Genomic DNA, 9,775 nt, shown 5'->3' on the forward strand with positions numbered 1-9,775 from the left:
GAGCTTAGGTGAATCGTGCTGCCACCAGAAGACACCAGCCCTGACCCTCCTGAGGTGTGTTAGAACAGAGGCCTCATAGCCAACCCCCACTTTGAGCCATATAGGAGGGGAGTGGATGAGGGGTAGGTGGTTTTTTGGGGTGGGTTGCCATCTCCTCCTGCTCCTCTACCTCACTATGTCTGAGAGAGTTCCTCCCCCCCCCACACACACTCTGTTTGTTATATTTTTATCCTGCTTTTGAGCAAAAAATTGGCTCCCCAAGCAACTTGCAGCAATTATCCAACACAATATGCAGCTGAGGGAGGTTCTCAGCTGGAGCCGAATGCAGGAACAATGGAGGGGCACCTGGCTACTGCTCCCCCCCCCATGGCTGCAGAGCAGTTGTTGAAGTGTGTGTGCAGGGGGTGAGAATTTGGCCCCAGATCTCCCCCTTCCCCCTTATTGTTTTTTTTTCTCTGAAGGGAAGTAGGTGGAGGAAATTGCCCGTCTCTCCATCTTGCCATTGCCACAATTTGCAACCGTTCACAGCAGAGGGAGCCAATGTTGTGCTCTGCATATGTTGTTGGACTCCAAGGCAAAATGGGCAATAATCAGGGATGGAGGCAGCTGGAGTCCAAGCCATCTGCAGGGCACCACCTTGACTATCCCTGGTCTATAGGGATGCTGAGGAGAGGTTGGAGGCACCAGCTGGGGAACCCCAAAAGGAATCCCCAGGAGAAGAAGGCTCAGAGCCAGGGGGCTGGTGGTGGGGCGAGAATGAGCAGTCAGAGGGAGAAGAGGCAGCAGACTGGGAGGAGGAGGAGGAGGAGGAGGTGTCAAAAGCTGAAGAGCTAATAGGACTTAGTGAGCAAGAAGAGCCTGTGGCAGAGAGCAGTCCAGAATCAGAGACAGGAGGTGGAGATGAGGCAGGCTGCGGAAGATTCTAGGGAGTCTCTTCACCCTCCTGAGACCCGCTCCCCTCTCCCCTGGTCTCCCCAAACATGAAGAGGGCAGAACAATGAGATACGAGGCAATGGAGGGGAAAGACCCTGGAGGGGAGGATCCTAAGAGCATGGTGGGAAGGTGGGGACCTTCAGGCCTCCTTGCAACAGCCTCATTGGGGCAAGACCTACTGGGAAGGGTTGCTGTGATCACTAGGCCTGCACTGTTTCGGTTTCTTTCAACAAAGAGTTAACTTCACTGACACTGGTCTTCTTTATTGCTGACCTACACCTGACTCTGGTTTCTGACCAGGTGGCAGGTGCTTTATGCATATGTAGCACCTACCTGCTTGGTTTTCCTTCCCTGTAAAAACAATATAACAATATTTTCCTGTATATACAGAATTACCACCCACCCTGCCTTTTTTGTTGTTGTTTTTAGGGCAGCCACCCATTTCACTGATTGACATCAGGCCACTTAGCACGCTAACAGAAGGAACTAGTGAAACCTGCAACAAAATCATTATTATTATTATTTGAATTTATATCCAACCCTTCCTTCTGAAGGAGCCCAAGGTGGCTGGCACAACAACAACAACAGTTGCAATACCACCCAGAAGTGGAGTGTCCCTACAGTTCAACAAAGCCAAACACCCTTTCTGTGATTATACTGGTTGATTATTGATTATTTAATTTATATATGGCTTAATACATTAGAAATACCTCTAAGTGGTGTACAAAAAAGAAGCAACAACAGACAACTGAAACAAAACATTACAAAAAAACACAGTTGCATGTAAAAATGTTACATTAATACAAAGTTTTATATATATATATATATATCAATACGTTTTTCTTCTGACATACCCTCCCTCTCAGCCACCATGTTTTCACCCAGGGTCCAAACCTTCAACGAACCCACAGAAGTCTTACAATAAGAAGAGTTCTTGGAAACAGCGGCGATCACCCTGGTCTCTCATTCTAGACTCACTTTTTATCGACAGGGCCAAGGCGGAGGGCAGTTCCTCAGGCTGCCCACAGCTGCACTCTGCACACCCAGTTCCAGGGGCAGCAGGTTTGTTGAGCTTCCCAGGGGGTCCAAACCATGGGGAAAGGGGGTCTCTCCACTCCCAGCTCTATCTTCACCCTCTGTTCTCTCCTACTCCAGCTCCAGGTGTACAAATACCCAAGAGAGGGGACTCCATTGGGAGCCAAACCACACAGGGTACACAAATGCACATATAACTGCAACATGATGGCCCCTTTTCAGAATGAAAAACCTCTTAGGAGAGAGTGGAGAAACAGCAGGATAGATGTTTGGCAAAAGTTGTGCATACACAAACCAGCAGCAGGAATACTCTGGGAGTGGACAGGAGCAGACCCTCAAAGTGTCCTTATTTTCCAAGGACAGTCCTGAATTTACAGAAGCCGCCCCAGTTTCTGATTTCATCCCATAATGTCCCGTTTTTCCGCAGGAAGTCCCTATTTTCATTCGAGAAATGTTGGAGGGTATGGAGTTATGCAATCCCCGAGCCAAGGAGATAAGTAACTATGCAACCTTTCGAAGACATCTGAAGCCAGCCCTGTAGAGGGAAGTTTTGTTGATGTTTAATGTTTTATTGTTTTTATATATGTTGGAAGCCGCCTAGAGTGGCTGGGGCAACCCAGTCTGATGGGTGGGGTAGAAATAGAAATAGAATAGAATAGGATGTCCCTATTTTGACTGTGGTGTAAACCACTGAGCCTTGGGCTTGCCGATCAGAAGGTCGGCAGTTCTAATCCCCATGACGGGGTGAGCTCCCATTGCTCAGCCCCTGCTCCTGCCAACCTAGCAGTTCAAAAGAAATCAAAGTGCAAGTAGATAAATAGGTACCACTCTGGCAGTAAAGGTAAACGGCGTTTCTGTGTGTTGCTCTGGCTTTGCCAGAAGCAGCTTAGTCATGCCGGCCACATGACCCGGAAAAACTGGCTGCGGACAAACGTTGGCTCCCTCGGCCAATAAAGCGAGATGAGCGCCTTAAACCCCAGAGTCGTTCGCGACTGAACTTAACAGTCAGGCAGACCTTTACCTTTTTATTTTCGTGGACTCCTGCCCAGTGATGCTAGGAGGGTACTTACAGTAGCCCCACAACCACTTTGTCTTAATACAGTACTATGCAAAAGCCTTTGACTGTGTCGACCATGGCAAACTATGGCAAGTTCTTAAAGAAATGGGAGTGCCTGATCACCTCATCTGTCTCCTGAGAAATCTCTATGTGGGACAAGAAGCTACAGTTAGAACTGGATATGGAACAACTGACTGGTTCAAAATTGGGAAAGGAGTACGACAAGGCTGCATTTTGTCTCCCTGCTTATTTAACTTATATGCAGAATTCATCATGCGAAAGGCTGGGCTGGATGAATCCCTAGCCGGAATTAAGATTGCCGGAAGAAATATCAACAACCTCAGATATGCAGATGACACAACCTTGATGGCAGAAAGTGAGGAGGAATTAAAGAACCTTTTATTGAGGGTGAAAGAGGAGAGTGCAAAATATGGTCTGAAGCTCAACATCAAAAAAACGAAGATCATGGCTACTGGTCCCATCACCTCCTGGCAAATAGAAGGGGAAGAAATTGAGGCAGTGAGAGATTTTACTTTCTTGGGCTCCATGATCACTGCAGATGGTGACAGCAGCCACGAAATTAAAAGACGCCTGCTTCTTGGGAGAAGGGCAATGACAGGCCTAGACAGCATCTTGAGAAGTAGAGACATCACCTTGCCAACAAAGGTCCGTATAGTTAAAGCTATGGTTTTCCTAGTAGTGATGTATGGAAGTGAGAGCTGGACCATAAAGAAGGCTGATCGCCGAAGAATTGATGCTTTTGAATTATGGTGCTGGAGGAGACTCTTGAGAGACCCATGGACTGCAAGAAGATCAAACCTCTCCATTCTGAAGGAAATCAGCCCTGAGTGCTCACTGGAAGGACAGATTGTGAAGCTGAGGCTCCAGTACTTTGGCCACCTCATGAGAAGAGAAGACTCCCTGGAGAAGACCCTGATGTTGGGAAAGATGGAGGGCACAAGGAGAAGGGGGCGAAAGAGGACGAGATGGTTGGATAGTGTTTTCGAGGTTACCAGCATGAGTCTGACCAAGCTGCGGGGGGCAGTGGAGGACAGGAGTGCCTGGCGTTCTCTGGTCCATGGGGTCACGAAGAGTCGGACACAACTAAACGAGTAAACAACAACAACTTCTGCACTGCCTTATGCTTGTGCTGAGCAACCGGTTTTGTTAAAGCCCTGTAGGATCTCTGGAATGTTCGGGGGAGGATTCCCCAGCTGGAGTTCATCAGCCAGGAAAAGGAGGGCGGAGGGCGCCCCCGTGTGGGGAAAATGCGTCACTTCATCCAGCACACCAAGCACTCTTGCTGTCTCAGACTCACAGGCTGCAACTGCAGCATGCACACGCAAACCTGCATGCATAGGCCCACAAGCTCTTTTAAAACACACAAAACAGGGCGTTTCCTTCCTCACGTAACCGATGCGCTCCATCCATCGCTGACACTGGCCAGGGCTCAAGCCGTTTCCAGCCCCGCCTCCCGTGCTTTTAGGAAGCACTGAGTCAATGCACAACTATTCCACGAGGAGGCGCTGCTGCCTTAAAAGTGTGAAAAGGCGGTTGCTGCTTTGATCCCAACAGGGCAAATTATCCCCTAAGATCTAACTGCAAAAGACCAAGTGCCTTTTGATAGCAGGGTTGCTGTCATGGCTCACCTCAGATCACCTGACCTGAGGCAGGAGGGAGGTGGCGGCAGGTGCCTCCAGGCATGACAGCTCATGAACAATATAGAAGCACAGAATTGTAGAGTTGGAATGTACTCCAGGGGTCATCAAGTCCAACCCCCTGCATCTGATCTGGATCATACAGAACAGATGGCCATCCAACCTCTGCCTAAAAACCTGCAAGGAAGGAGAGTGCGCCACCTCTCATGCGAGTCTCTTCTGCTGTCGAACAGAAAGTTCTTCTTGACGCTTAGTCAGAATCTGTAACTATAAAGCAGAATACACCTGTCTCTTACAGTTTGCTATGGGGAAATCCCATGGAAGCCATAATGGGCAGGAGGCCAATTGCTCTCGAAAGACAAGACAGCATGCCCTGCTCTGATGCTCTGAATATTGCTGTGCAACAGTAAGCTGGTGAAGGTTTTGTTTTGCGGCATGGAAATTAATGTTGTTGTTGTTTAGTTGTTTAGTCGTGTCCGACTCTTCGTGACCCCATGGACCAGAGCACGCCAGGCACTCCTGTCTTCCGCTGCCTCCCGCTGTTTGGTCAAACTCATGCTGGTAGCTTCGACAACACTGTCCCACCATCTCGTCCTCTGTCGTCCCCTTCTCCTTGTGCCCTCCATCTTTCCCAACATCAGGGTCTTTTCCAGGGAGTCTTCTCTTCTCATGAGGTGGCCAAAGTCTTGGAGCCTCAGCTTCAGGATCTGTCCTTCCAGTGAGCACTCAGGGCTGATTTCCTTCAGAATGGAGAGGTTTGATCTTCTTGCAGTCCATGGGACTCTCAAGAGTCTCCTCCAGCACCATAATTCAAAAGCATCAATTCTTCGGCAATCAGCCTTCTTTATGGTCCAGATCTCACTTCCATACATCACTACTAGCAAAACCATAGCTTTAACTATACGGACCTTTGTTGGCAAGGTGATGTCTCTGCTTTTTAAGATGCTGTCTAGGTTTGTCATTGCTTTTCTCCCAAGAAGCAGGCTTCTTTTAACATTACTAGCTGCTAATGTGTTCCCAGTGGGTGCAACGGTGCCCTTGAGAGCTTTCCCTCTTCACTCTCTAAATTTCTAAGCTCACCAGACCACCTCCCCTTTGGTCATCAGGTGGTAAGGATGCTGTCCTTTCTTTCTCTTGAAATGTACATCGAGCCAAAGAGGGAAGTTGAAAGAGTGATGCTCTCTCCCACTTCCTTTTTCAGCTCTAGATGCTTCATAAGACTCAGATTAAGCATACATCTGGTTCCAACTGTATCAAACAGAGAAGCAAAATTTGTGTGACATGCTTTCTGTCTTTTGGGGGGGGGGGCAGGAGGAGAGTATTGATCCAGGGGGGTAATTAACCAAAGAGGGTGGTGCCCACAAGTCTGAGGAGGTCAGTAGACCCTGTACAAATGACTGCACACCTAGTTGGAAGAGGCACAGGAGTGGGGAGGGACAATCTTTAAAAAAGTTGGCAACCCTATTTGCTGTGAGCAGAAACTTCCACAGCTTCAGATAGGACAGTCACGCGCACCATATTACACAGGGTCAGGAAGGCCTCTGTTGAGCCGCTACTCTCATGTGGTTGACTTAATAATAATGATAATAATAATTTATTATTTATACCCTGCCCATCTGGCTGGGTTTCCCCAGCCACTCTGGGCAGCTTCCAACAAAATATTTAAATACAATAGTCCGTTAAACATCAAAAGCTTCCCTAAACAGGGCTGCCTTCAGATGTCTTCTAAAAGTCTGGTAGTTGTTTTTCTCTTTGACATCTGGTGGGAGGGAGAAAATAAAGTCCAAGGTACGAGATTGGCTCCATTATTTTCAAATAATGGAGGCCTACAAACAAGACAGGAAAATTGGTTTCCAGGTGGAGAAATCGAAACTAGAAACAGAACTGTTAGAACCCAATACTAAGAATTTATCAAGAATGTATAACTTGCTGTTGAAGTGGAATACAATAGATGAGACAGTGAAGTCAGCTATGGTTAAATGGGCACAGGACATAGGTCATGACATTATGTTTGCTGACTGGGAGCAGTTATGGACCACAGGTATTAAATTTACGGCATGTAATGCCTTACGAGAAAACATTATGAAAATGATTTACAGGTGGTACATGACCCCAGTCAAGCTTGCGAAGTTTTATCATCTGCCCAATAACAAATGTTGGAAATGTAAAGAGACTGAAGGTACCTTTTTCCACCTTTGGTGGACCTGCCCAAAGATTAAGGCCTTCTGGGAAATGATTTATAATGAAATTAAGAAAGTGCTTAAGTGCACCTTTAACAAGAAACCAGAGGCATTTCTCTTGGGTATGGTCGGCCAGCTGGTGCCGAAGAAGGATAAGAATTTCTTTTTGTATGCTACTACGGCGGCAAGGATTCTTCTAGCAAAGTATTGGAAGACACAAGAGTTCCCCACGCTGGAGGAATGGCAGGCGAAAGTGATCGACTTTATGGGACTGGCAGAAATGACCGGCAGAATCCGCGACCAAGAGAAAGAGACTGTGGAAGAAGACTGGAAGAAGTTTAAGATGTATCTTAAGAACTATTATAAAATTGAGGAGTGCTAAAATGCTGAGGGAAAAGAAGACGTAGAATTGCAGCGGCAAATTATGTTTAACTTTAGGGTGGAATTGAAAAGGAGAATGAATTTATATTTAATTGGATAAGAAGGGTTGCTGAATAATGGTTTAAAATTAAGGATGCAAAAAGGGGAAGGTATGGGGAAGTCCGGGAAAAGAGGGTTATGGAAATAAGGTTAAGAAAATATGATTTTTTGTGTTTGTTTTTATGTTGCTTTTGTTTATGTTAAAAATTTGGAAATTAATAAAAAATTTATTTAAAAAAAAAAGACATCTGGTGGGAGGGCATTCCACAGGGCGGGTGCCACAACCGAGAAGGCCCTCTGCCTGGTTCCTTGTAACTTGGCTTCTTGCAGTGAGGGAACCACCAGAAGACCCTCAGAACTGGACCTCAAGTGTCTGGGCAGAATGATGGGGGTGGAGAGGCTCCTTCAGGTATACTGGAATGAGGCCGTTTAGGGCTTTAAAGGTCAGCACCAAGAGGAGTTTGAATTTGATATCCCACTTTATCACTACCCTAAGGAGTCTCAAAGCGGCCAACATTCTCCTTTCCCTTCCTCCCCCACAACAAACACTCTGTGAGGTGAGTGGGGCTGAGAGACTTCAAAGAAGCGTGACCAGCCCAAGGTCACCCAGCAGCTGCAGGTGGAGGAGCGGGGAAGTGAACCTGGTTCAGCAGATTACGAGTCCACCGCTCTTAACCACTACACCACACTGGCACCAACACTTTGAATTGTGCTCAGAACCGTACTGGGAGCCAGTGTAGGTCTTTCTAGACTGGTGTTATGTGGTCTTGGCGGCTGCTCCCAGTCACCAGTCTAGCTGCCACATTCTGGATTAGTTGTTGTTTCCAGGTCACCTTCAAAGATAGCCCCACGTAGAGCGCATTGCAGTAGTCCAAGCGGGAGATAACTAGAGCATGCACAACTCTGGCCAGACAGTCCGCAGGCAGGTAGGGGACTTCAAGGGTTTTCCTCACTCACACAACAGGGTTTCTTCAAGCTCATTGTGCAACTTTGCAACATCCTGTCACAGAGGAAGGGAAGACACTAGAAGGAGCAAGAGGCAATGGGTTACCGAGATGGCATTAATTCATGAATCACAGAATTGTAGAATTACAATGTTGGGTAGGGTCATCTAGTCCACCCCCACCCCCCGCAATGCAGGAACCACCTTATTAACTTGCACACAGACAGGGTGCCCAGCTGCAAAAGAGGTCAGGGTTCCTGCAATCTGTGCAGAAGAGAGAATATCAGCAGGTGCATTCCCCTTTTCTATACAACAATGAAAGTGCAAGAGCTCTGCCTTCTCCTGCACCCGGTCACCCTACGCTCAGAGGAATCCTTACACTTATCAGACAGAGAGCCCATTCTTACATTCAAATATTCTTGGGCCTATGGTGTGCAGTACTAGATTTCCCCCCAAAGCCTCTCTAATATCGATCCAGAAGGCTACAAATTATGGGTACCTTCAGATGCTGCTGGAGCACAAATCTCATCACCCCCGACCATTGTCCATGCTGGTGGGGGCTGATGGGAGTTGGAGCCTGAGAACCACCGAGAACCACATTGCCTATGCCAGCTCTAAATATTGCGAGAAGTTGCAACACAGCACTGAGCAAATTGCTCCATCGGCGCAAGGATTTCTGCTTCTGCCTGAGGGAACTACCTGCCCTCCCCTCCTCCCCTGTGCTGTTCTGGGGGCTCTCCCGACTCCCCCTCCCACACACAGGCAATTTTGGGAGTGCAGGGGACAGCATATCCTACAGCACAGTACGACCTTAAAACAGGCATGGCTGCAAATGAGCATTGATGTTGTCTGGCCATAAATTGCAGGTGACGAGCACTAATGCCCAGACACCACAGGAATGAGGCTTTAGCTCATCAGGAAAATCACATTTGTGTAAAAGCCTCCATGTTCCACCCCTGGCGCTTCAGCACTGAGCTGGAGGCCCAGTGGTCTGACTCAGTATAAAGGCATCTTCATAGATGTTCCCAGTTTTCCTTGCACCTGTCAGCCCCTGGATCACTTTCACACAGGAGTTGATTGCATTGCTCACCTGCTTAATGTGCTGTGGAGAGGTAGGCGTTCTACCAAGAGTAACACCAAGGTAGCCTGGCAACGGTTCCTGGGCAATTTCATACCACAGTAACATATTTCTATACCTTTGATCTCATCTGCACAACTTGAGATGAAATCCCAAGAGCAGCGTTTTGTTGTAGTTATCGGAACTATGGCACATACAGTTGAGATCTTCACACCAAAAGTGTTTCTTTCCTTGTGGCTCAGTTCCTTCCTCCTGCTAGATGGGTGCTTGCATTGCTTGAAGGGTACCCACTCTAGCATTGTGGGCACAGCAGAGATGGGGGTGCGCGAGGCTCTTTGAGCCCATGGATCACATTCCCTCTTGGGCAGCTTCCCAGAGGCTGTAATAGCAGGCGGACCAACCAGATGTGACTCTTGTCATAAGAACCCGAGAAGAGAGCTGTGCTGGATCAGGCCAATGGTCCATCTACTC

Source organism: Podarcis cretensis (genome assembly GCF_951804945.1).
Source record: "Podarcis cretensis genome assembly, chromosome: 2".
NCBI lineage: Eukaryota > Metazoa > Chordata > Lepidosauria > Squamata > Lacertidae > Podarcis > Podarcis cretensis.